Below are 9,586 nucleotides of genomic sequence, written 5' to 3'. Positions count from 1 at the left end.
TTAATATGAGTAGGGATGCTTAAAAAAAATAAAAAAACTTGAGTATGTACGTGTGAACATAACCAAAAAAAAGGGGGGGGCCTCCAATTATGAAATTTCCACAGAAACATTTATTTTCCCACAGCAATCGTAAGTGTAAACACAGCTAGCGCACTCCCCGCACGCGAATACCGCGTCAGCCGGGGCGGCGTGACGCCACCGTCTCGGACACTCGCCGCACCCACGCCGTTTACCTAGATATCCTTGGTAAATTCGAACACTCTTTCTGTCATTGAATTTATTGTCGAACTGACCCCCGCAGGGGTGAGTGGGCCGATCACGGAGGTAGTGCAATACCGGGCCAACCCGTGGCGGAGGTGAAGCAAGCTTCAAGCACTCCGCCGCATTGCAAAAATAAGTTTAATATCTTGGATCCAAATAGGATCCGTATCAGATATTAAGCTGATAAGAACAGATAAGTTTTATTAATGTTTCTTGGGGCCGTAAGTGAATGAGTCCGACTATAACATATGGCTTCTTCCCCGCAACATAATTGAAGTTAGCGCAACAGCCAAAACAGAAAATGGCGTGTAACAACCGACGTTTTCAGGCCACTTAAAAGGACACATTTGGGGAGTTCGTACGTGGTCGGGAACGAGTTCTACCATATCATGCAATGATGATGCATTTGTATTTTCCTAGGGACGCGCACGCAGAGTTCAGTTTGACTGCCGTAAGTGTACGTGATAAATGCCTCGTGATGCGGCAATCACTTCACTAACGCATAGTTTCTTAAATAGGCGCAAGTAGGGTCGCGAACATATGCGCCGAAGCACACGGTCGTTCCTAGAGTCCCAAGCGCCGAGGGCTCCCACGATGACGGCGTCCACGGTGACCCGCTGGTACCGGCGACGGAGAAACGCCACTACCGGCTCGTAATGAGCCAGCTTGGCGTTACGGGCGTTCTCGAATGGATTCGGCGTATTCTCGAACGGGCACGTGACGTCGATGACAATAGCCTCTTTGCCACGCACCAGGACGAGATCCTGACGCAGGCCCGTATCTCCGACAGCCTGGTTTTCGAAGGCCACCGTGAACTCGCGGGAGGCGGCGGTCCGGACGCGGTTGACGATGGCATCGTGGCGGGCCCGGTAGAGCGCACTGCGGGGCATGCAGTGGCACACTACATGCGGCAGCGTCTCCCTCACGTACCCGCAGACGCGGCATCGCTGGTTCCTGTCGGGCGCGCCCCACATGCGAGCGCCGTTGAGTGGGAGCAGGTTCAGGCGGGCCCTGTGCACGAACCGCCAGTCCGCGAAGGTGGTGAAGGCACCCGTCCGCATGAAGTGGGAACTGGCGCGATCAGCCGCAACGCAGGCCAGCACCTTCCCCTGGTTGGGGAGGTCGTGCAGGGCGCGGTCCCGTTCTCTGGCCAGGATCTCACGCAGCGTCCGCATGACGCGGCACCGGTGCTGCGGAGTTATCGTCGCGTCACCGCAGGTGAGCCGAACGCCGCCAGGATCCAGGGTCCAGGCGACGTTGTAGTGGCGGGACGCCTTGCGGGCATTCGTCCATACGGACCGCAACTGGTTGGCCGGGACCCGGAACCCGTCCCCAAGCGATCCCCCGAGGTAGGCCTCCAGCTCGAAGCGGGTGACCTCCCAACCGAGGCGGGCAGTGGCGTTTGCGTAGGCGTCGTCTAAGGCCATCTGCCGCAGCTCGGCGTCAGGGGACGTCAGAAGCTTGTAGGCCGAGTCGATGCGGCAGAGTTCGCTGAGCTCCGCCGCAACCGGGATCCCGACGGCACCACCAGGGGCGGAACCGTAGATGTAGTTGGTGGCCGCGTTGGTTGGTAGGTAGAGCGTGCGCTTTACCAGCGGCCGGATGGCATCGTCCAGTCGGCGCCAGTCCGTCGTCGAAAGAACCCCGCACCTCATCGGAAAGTTGAGCGCCGGGTAGACAAAGGTCCGGAGGGCATCCAGACGCTGCCACGGCGCCAACATCGACGACATGATCGCCCGGGCTTGGGCGATGGCGGACTCGATGGCGGAACCGGAGCCGGAGGGGATCAGGAAGCCGATGGGTCGTCCCAGGTATCGCTGCGGCTCGAAGTCGCGCAGCACCGAGATGGGAACGCCCGAGACTCTGAACTCCGTCGGGCGCATCCCCACAGGTGTCGATCCGACCATGTGGAAAGACGCGCACTTCGACGGGTTCAAGGACAGGCTAAAGGATTCGGCGAGGGTCTCGATCCTGTCGATCCGCTGTTGTAACCTGCGCGGAGTCGAAGCCAGGGGAGTCATTTCGTCCGCGTAGGCAAGGATCTTGTGGTCGGAGCCACCACCCTGCACTGCGCGGACGACCGGGTCAATCACCAAGTTGAATAAAATTCCACTTAGTGGGCAACCCTGACGCAGCCCTGCCAGGATCGGGATCGGTTCTGTAGTTCCCTCGGCCGCCAGGATGCAGGTGCTGTTATCCCTGTAAAGGTCGCCTATCACCTCCGTAAACACGGGGCCGGCGCCAGCACCGGTCAGGGCGTCGAGCAAGGCCTGGTGCGGGACGGAGCCAAACGCGTTGTTAAAGTCCAACAGCGCCGCACACAGGTCGGGGCCTCCCGACCGGGCGATGTCGAGCCTGCGTTGCAAGATATAATTAAGTTCGAACACGCCGTCGTGCGGAAGGAAACCCTTCTGGCACTTTGACAGCACGGCGTGCTCGATCATCCATGCCTGTAGCCGGGCTGCAAGGCACTTGGCATAAAGCTTTGCTGACGTGCAGCCGAGGGCTATGGGCCGCCAGTTGGACGGGACTTGGGGATCTCCTCTCTTGTAAATGAGGACTGTTCGAGTTGTCCTCCAAGAGTCGGGCGTGCGTCTGTGGTGTAAACAGGCGTTAAAAAGCGCTGTCAGGAACCGTGCCTCCGGGTCGACCGTTCGCCAGTGGTGGTAGGTAAGACGGTCTGCTCCGGGGGCCGTGCTCTCGCACTTGCGCAAACGCCCGAACACCTCGTCTGGTGAAAAGTTGGTCGTGTCTACTCCCACCGGGGCCGGTTCTCTTCCCAGCAGAAGGGTAGAATCGGCCTGGCGGGCCGACCACGTGCGTCCCCAATGGTCTTGCAGATCCTGGAGCGGGATGGCGCACGTCTGGGGTGGTCCCTCCAGGATCAGCCGAACCGCGCTTCGACGGTTGCGGCGGTACAGCCGCTGTATGTCGACCGCGTTCGATGGATCAGGCTGGCGGCGTTGACGACCAGGACGCACCGGTGGAAGACGCACCGCCTCGACAGCCAAGGCGACGGCCCGCGTCCATGCTTCCTTGCATTGGGCCCATGACTCGTCGGAGGGCGGGTCCCGCAGCAAGGAGCGGAGCAGGCGCGCCTAGTCCTCGAGGAGGCGCGTGTGGTCCGGTGGCATCCGGAGGGTCGCGGGGTCGGACTCGGGTTGCTCCTGTACTTCGTCCGGCTCGTCGAGAACCGCCGCTGCCTCGTCCACGGACGCTGGTGGCGACGGGGAGGAGGCCGGAGATACCGGGGACTCGGGCAGAACGACCGGGGACGACCCGGCATCGAGCGGCGGCGAAGACACCGTGACGTCGTAGGAGATGGTGTTGTCGTCGTCGTCGTCGAGTATAAACGCGGCATCACCAACGGGCGAAGCCACCGACGAGCCGCGTGGGGCAGGAGACGCACCATTGGACGACGACGAGGGCCCGAAGTCGTACGCTACCAGGACTTGCCTGGTGGACGACGAGGGTCTTGGCGACGCAGGATCCGGCGACCGTGGTGACCCGAGAACGGGCAAGTCCACGGGAACGCCGGCGGGCGTCGGGACCACTATGTGCGGCGTAGTTGAGGACGTGCCTCCGGCGTCGCGCAAGGGCTGCTCGGAGGGGGCCGGGCTTGCGGCAGGAGATGGTGCCGGCGAACCGGGGACGGAGGCCGAGCCCACGGACGTCGACGAACCGCTGGACGACAGGTACTCGAAGGCAGACGGCCCGCCGATCGACGCGGGCGAAGAGGCCCCCGACCTGGCGGCCGGAGACGACAAGGGCCACACCGGAGATGCGGCGTCAGAGGGCGATAGGCCCCTTAGGCGTCGCGAAGCCCGGGGTGCTGCTGGCAGCGACGAGGAACCCGATCCGGACGACGACGTGTCAGACGAAGATGTGCTGACGTGGTGCACTCGCCGGGCAGGCGCGCGCTCGCGAGCGGCGCCGGACGGCCCAGCCTGGTCGACGTGGCATCGCAGGTGGTTGGCCAGGCCGCGCTTGGTCGTAAACGTGGCGTCGCACACGCCACAGCGACGGCGAGGCGTCTCCGTCGATGACACGAGCGTGGCCCTTGCCAGGCAGTGGTGGTACGAGGGCCGGGACGTGAGCGGCGCGTCGCACACCGTGCACACGTAGATTCGTTCGCGCACACGAACGCCGTGCTCGAACTCCACGTGGCGGCGCACCGACTGCGCGCGAGACGTCCAAGCGGCCCCTCTGTACTTCATACTGCAGTTGTCGACCGGGCACTGCAGCTCCGCCGGGGCCGGGAGATAAACCCACAGAACGTCGCCATCCAGGGCCGGCTGGCGTGGTTGCACCGGGGCAGAAGGGCGTGAGGACGCCGGTGCTTCGGAACCAGCCGGTCCCGACGAGGGCGACGCAGTCGACGCCGGCGATGAAGGGCCCGCCGCGGAAGAACCCGGAGTCCCGCGCCGAGGTCGCTGAGGAGGGGGTGGTGCCGGGGAGCCAGTAGGGGCAGCAGCGTGGCGCCGCCTGGCACGACGGCCCCTCGCGGAACTCGGGCGGGCAGGATCCATGGCGGCGATCCCGGCAGGCAGCAGGACCGGACGGCAGCAGCAGGGCCAGGCAGGACCAGGTGGGCCGGGCGGTGGGCGACGACGGCGATGCGGTCACGACGGTGACCGTGGCCCGATGACGTCGTCAGCAGGCGGTGACGACCGGGCCGGGCATGCAGCAGGCAGCAGGCGAAGAGCCAAGCAGAGAAATGAGCTGTAGACTCTCACTAACCGCCGTCCAGTATCCGGGGGTCGCCAGGGCCAGCCAGGACGTCCGAGGCCCCCAGGGTCAGCAGGTCCGCCACGTCCAACGTCCAGGAACGGGAAGCTCCGCCGGTCAGCAGCAGCAGCAGGTGCCCCTCCGAAAGGGCAGGCGCAGCCAGGAACGTCGTTGCCTTCCCGGGGTGGCCGAGTCCCCGGGAGGGAACGCCTCTCGACCGTTGGCCAGCGGATCAAAGTGGGTCAGCGTAATTAAGCTGATAAGAACAAATAAGCTTTTATTCATATTTCATGGGGCCATATGTGAATGAGTACGAATTTGAGACATGACTTGCGCCAAGGAGTTCTCAGGACGAGGTCAACGACATTGACGTTGCACAATGCAGGCGAAAAGGGCCGCGCGTCGCGTAACAATGAAAGACATCGCGTAGCAAGACAAGGACCGCTTAGCGGCAAACACGCACACCCATATCAGCTTTGCATGCACAGTCACATGCGGACGCGAGGCAGTCAGTGGCTTTCACGTAAGTGTTCTTGGTAGATCTTGCGAGATGCAGCGATCACCTCACTCACGCAAAGCTTCTTAAACAGGCGCAAATAGGGGCGCGAACAAATGCGACGTAGTACCCGATCGTTCGCCGAGTCCCATGCGCCGAGGGCACCCACGATGACAGTGTGACGGTGACCCGCTGATACCGGCGCCGGAGAAACGCTGCCACCGGCTCGTAGTGGGCCAGCTTGGCGTTACGAGCGTTCTCAAAGGCGTCCGGCGTGTTCTCGAACGGGCACGTGACGTCGATGACGATAGCCTCTTCGCCACGCACCAGGACGAGATCCGGACGCAGGCCCGTGTCTCCGACGGCCTGGTTCTCGAAGGCCACCATGAACTCGCGGGAGGCGGCGGTCCGGACGCGGTCGACGATGGCGTTGTGGCGGGCCCGGTAGAGCGCACTGCGAGGCATGCAGTGGCACACCACATGCGGCAGTGTCTCCCTCAGGTACCCACAGACGCGGCACCGCTGGTCCCTGTCCGGTGCGCCCCACATGCGAGCGCCGTTGAGGGGCAGGAGGTTGAGGCGGGCCCTATGCCCGAATCGCCAGTCCGCGAAGGAGGTGAAGGCGCCCGTCCGCATGAAATGGGAGCTGGCGCGATCAGCCGCCACGCAGGCCAGCACCTTTCCCTGGTTGGGGAGGTTGTGCAGGGCCCGGTCCCGTTTGGTGGCCAGCACCTCTCGTAGCGTGCGCATTACGCGGCACCGGTGCTGTGGGGTGATCGTGGCGTCGCCGCAGGTGAGCCGAACGCCGCCAGGATCCAGGGTCCAGGCGACGTTGTACTGGCGGGACGCCTTACGGGCATTCGTCCACACGGACCGCAACTGGTTGGCCGGGACCCGGAACCCGTCCTCAAGCGATCCCCCGAGGTACGACTCAAGCTCGAAGCGGGTCACCTCCCAACCGAGCCGGGCAGTGGCGGTTGCGTAGGCGTCTTCCAAGGCCATCTGCCGCAGCTCGGTGTCGGGGGGCGTCAAAAGCTTGTAGGCCGAGTCGAAGCGGCAGAGTTGGCTGAGCTCCGCCGCAACCGGGATCCCGACGGCACCACCAGGGGCGGATTCGTAAAGGTAGTTTGTCGCCACGTTGGTGGGAAGGTAAAGCGTTCGCTTTACCAGCAGCCGAATGGCGTCGTCCAGTCGGCGCCAGTCCGTCGTAGCCAAGACGCCGCATAGCATCGGGAAGTTGAGCGCCGGGTAGACGAAGGTCCGGAGGGCATCCAGACGCTGCCACGGCGCCAACATCGATGACATGATCGCCCGGGCTTGGGCGAGGGCGGTCTCGACGACGGAACCGGAGCCGGAGGGGATCCGAAAGCCAATCGGACGCCCCAGGTACCGCTGCGGCTCGAAGTCGCGCAGTACCGAGATGGGGACGCCCGAAACTCGGAACTGGCACATCCCCACAGGTGTCGATCCGACCATGTGGAAGGACGTGCACTTGGACGGGTTCAGGGACAAGCCCAGGGACGCGGCGAGGGTCTCGATCCGGTCGATGCGCTGCTGGAGTCGGCGCGGGGTCGAGGCCAGGGGAGTCAGGTCGTCCGCATAGGCAATGATCTTGTGGTCGGAAGCACCACCCTGCACTGCGCGCACGACCGGGTCGATCACTAAGTTGAATAGGATTCCGCTCAGTGGGCAACCCTGACGTAGCCCTGCCAAGACCGGGATCGGCTCGGTGGTTCCCTCGGCCGCCAGGATACAGGTGCTGTTATCCCGGTAAAGGTCGCCGATCAACTCCGTAAACACGGAGCCGGCGCCAACACCTTGCAGGGCATCGAGCAAAGCCTGGTGCGGGACTGAGCCGAACACGTTGTGGAAGTTCAACAGCGCCGCGCACAGGTCGGGGCCTCCCGATCGGGCGATGTCGAGCCTGCGCTGTAGGATGTAGTTAAGTTTGAACACGCCGTCGTGCGGAAGGAAGCCCTTCTGGCACTTCGACAATACGGCGTGTTCGATCACCCAGGCCTGGAGCCGGGCTGCAAGGCACTTAGCTTAAAGCTTCGCTGACGTGTAGCCGAGGGCTATGGGCCGCCAGTTTGACGGGACTTGCGGATCCCCCCTCTTGAAGATGAGGATAGTCCGCGTCGTCCTCCAGGAATCCGGCGTTCGGCGGTGGTGGAGGCAGGCGTTGAACAACGCCGTCAGGAACCGTGCTTCCGGGTCGACCGTTCGCCAGTGGTGATAGGTTAGACGGTCTGCCCCGGGAGCCGTGCTCTCTGACTTGCGCAGGCGCCCGTACACCTCGTCGGTCGAAAAATTCGACGTGTCGACGCCCGCCGGAGCCGGATCGCGTCCGAGAAGCAGGGTGGAGTCGGCCTGGCGGGCCGACCACGTGTGCCCCCAGTGGTCCTGTAGGTCTTGCAGCGGTATGGCACACGTCTGTGGCGGTCCCTCCAGGATAAGCCGAACCGCGCGTCGACGGTTGCGGCGGTACAGCCGCTGTATGTCGACCGCGTTCGTTGGGTCAGGCTGGCGGCGTTGGCGACCAGGACACACCGGTGGGAGACGCACCGCCTCGACAGCCAAGGCGACTGCCCGCGTCCATGCTTCCTCGCATTGGGCCCATGACTCGTCGGTGGGCGGGTCCCGCAGCAAGGAGCGGAGCAGGCGTGCCTGGTCCTCGAGGAGGCGCGTGTGGTCCGGTGGCATCTGGAGGGTCGTGGAGTCGTTCTCGGGATGCTCTGGTACTTCGTCGGGATCCGCCGCGGCCTCGTCCACGGACGCGGGTGGCGACGGGGAGGAGGCAGGAGACACCGGGGACCCGGGCAGAACGACCGGGGACGACCCGGCATCGAGCGGCGGCGAGGACACCGCAACGTCGTAAGAGATCGTGTCGTCGTCGTCGAGTAGAAACGCGGCATCGCCAACGGGCGAAGCCGCCGACGAGCCGCGCGGGGCGGGAGACGCGCCATAGGACGACGACGAGGGCCCGAAGTCGTACGGTACCAGGACTTGCCTGGCAGACGACGAGGGTCTTGGAGACGCAGGATCCGGCGACCGTGGTGACCCGAGAACGGGCGAGCCCACGGGAACGCCGGCAGGCGTCGGGACCCTGATGTGCGGCGTAGATGAAGACGTGTTTTCGGCGTCGCGCAATGGCTGCTCGGAGGGGGCCGGGCTTGCGGCAGGTGATGGTGCCGGCGAACCGGGGACGGAGGCCGAGCCCACGAACGTCGACGAACCGCTGGACGACTGGTACACGAAGGCAGACGGTTCGCCGATCGATGCGGGCGAAGAGGCCCCCGACCTGGCGGCCGGAGACGAAGAGGGCCGCACCGGAGATGCGGCGTCAGAGGGCGATAGGCCCCTGAGGCGTCGCGAAGCCCGGGGTGCTGCTGGCGGCGACGAGGAACCCGATCCGGACGACGACGTGTCAGACGATGTGCTGACGTGGCGCACACGCCGGGCAGGCGCGCGCTCGCGAGCGGCGCCGGACGGCCCAGCCTGGTCGACGTGGCATCGCAGGTGATTTGCCAGGCCGCGCTTGGTCGTAAACGTGGCGTCGCACATGCCACAGCGACGGCGAGGCGTCTCCGTCGATGGCACGAGCGTGGCCCTTGCCAGGCAGTGGTGGTACGAGGGCCGGGACGTGAGCGGCGCGTCGCACACCGTGCACACGTAGATTCGTTCGCGCACACGAACGCCGTGCTCGAACTCTACGTGGCGGCGCACCGACTGTGCGCGAGACGTCCAAGCGGCCCCGCGGTACTTCATACTGCAGTTGTCGACCGGGCACTGCAGCTCCGCCAGGGCCGGGAGATAAACCCACAGAACGTCGCCGTCCAGGGCCGGCTGGCGTGGTTGCACCGGGGCAGCAGGCCGTGAGGACGCCGGTGCTTCGGAACCAGCCGGTCCCGACGAGTGCGACGCAGTCGACGCCGGCGATGAAGGGCCCGTCGCCGGAGAACCTGGAGTCCCGCGCCGAGGTCGCTGAGGAGGGGGTGGTGCCGGGGAGCCAGTAGGAGCAGCAGCGTGGCGCCGCCTGGCACGACGGCCCCTCGCGGAACTCGGGCGGGCAGGATCCATGGCGGCGATCCCGGCAGGCAG

At 64.6% G+C, this 9,586-nt stretch overlaps 1 non-coding gene across 1 annotated transcript; it reads right to left on the bottom strand.

Moving 5' to 3' along the window:
- Positions 1–302: 302 nt before the first annotated feature.
- LOC142766333 (U2 spliceosomal RNA) lies at positions 303–492 on the bottom strand. Its single transcript, XR_012884504.1, has one exon. It is a non-coding gene; the product is annotated as a U2 spliceosomal RNA (small nuclear RNA).
- Positions 493–9,586: the final 9,094 nt, after the last annotated feature.

The sequence above is a fragment of the Rhipicephalus microplus genome, chromosome 6, assembly GCF_043290135.1.
Source record: "Rhipicephalus microplus isolate Deutch F79 chromosome 6, USDA_Rmic, whole genome shotgun sequence".
Taxonomy (NCBI): Eukaryota; Metazoa; Arthropoda; class Arachnida; order Ixodida; family Ixodidae; genus Rhipicephalus; species Rhipicephalus microplus.
The sequence above is the reverse complement of the archived record's forward strand: the minus strand, read 5'-3'. Positions and strand labels throughout refer to the sequence as shown.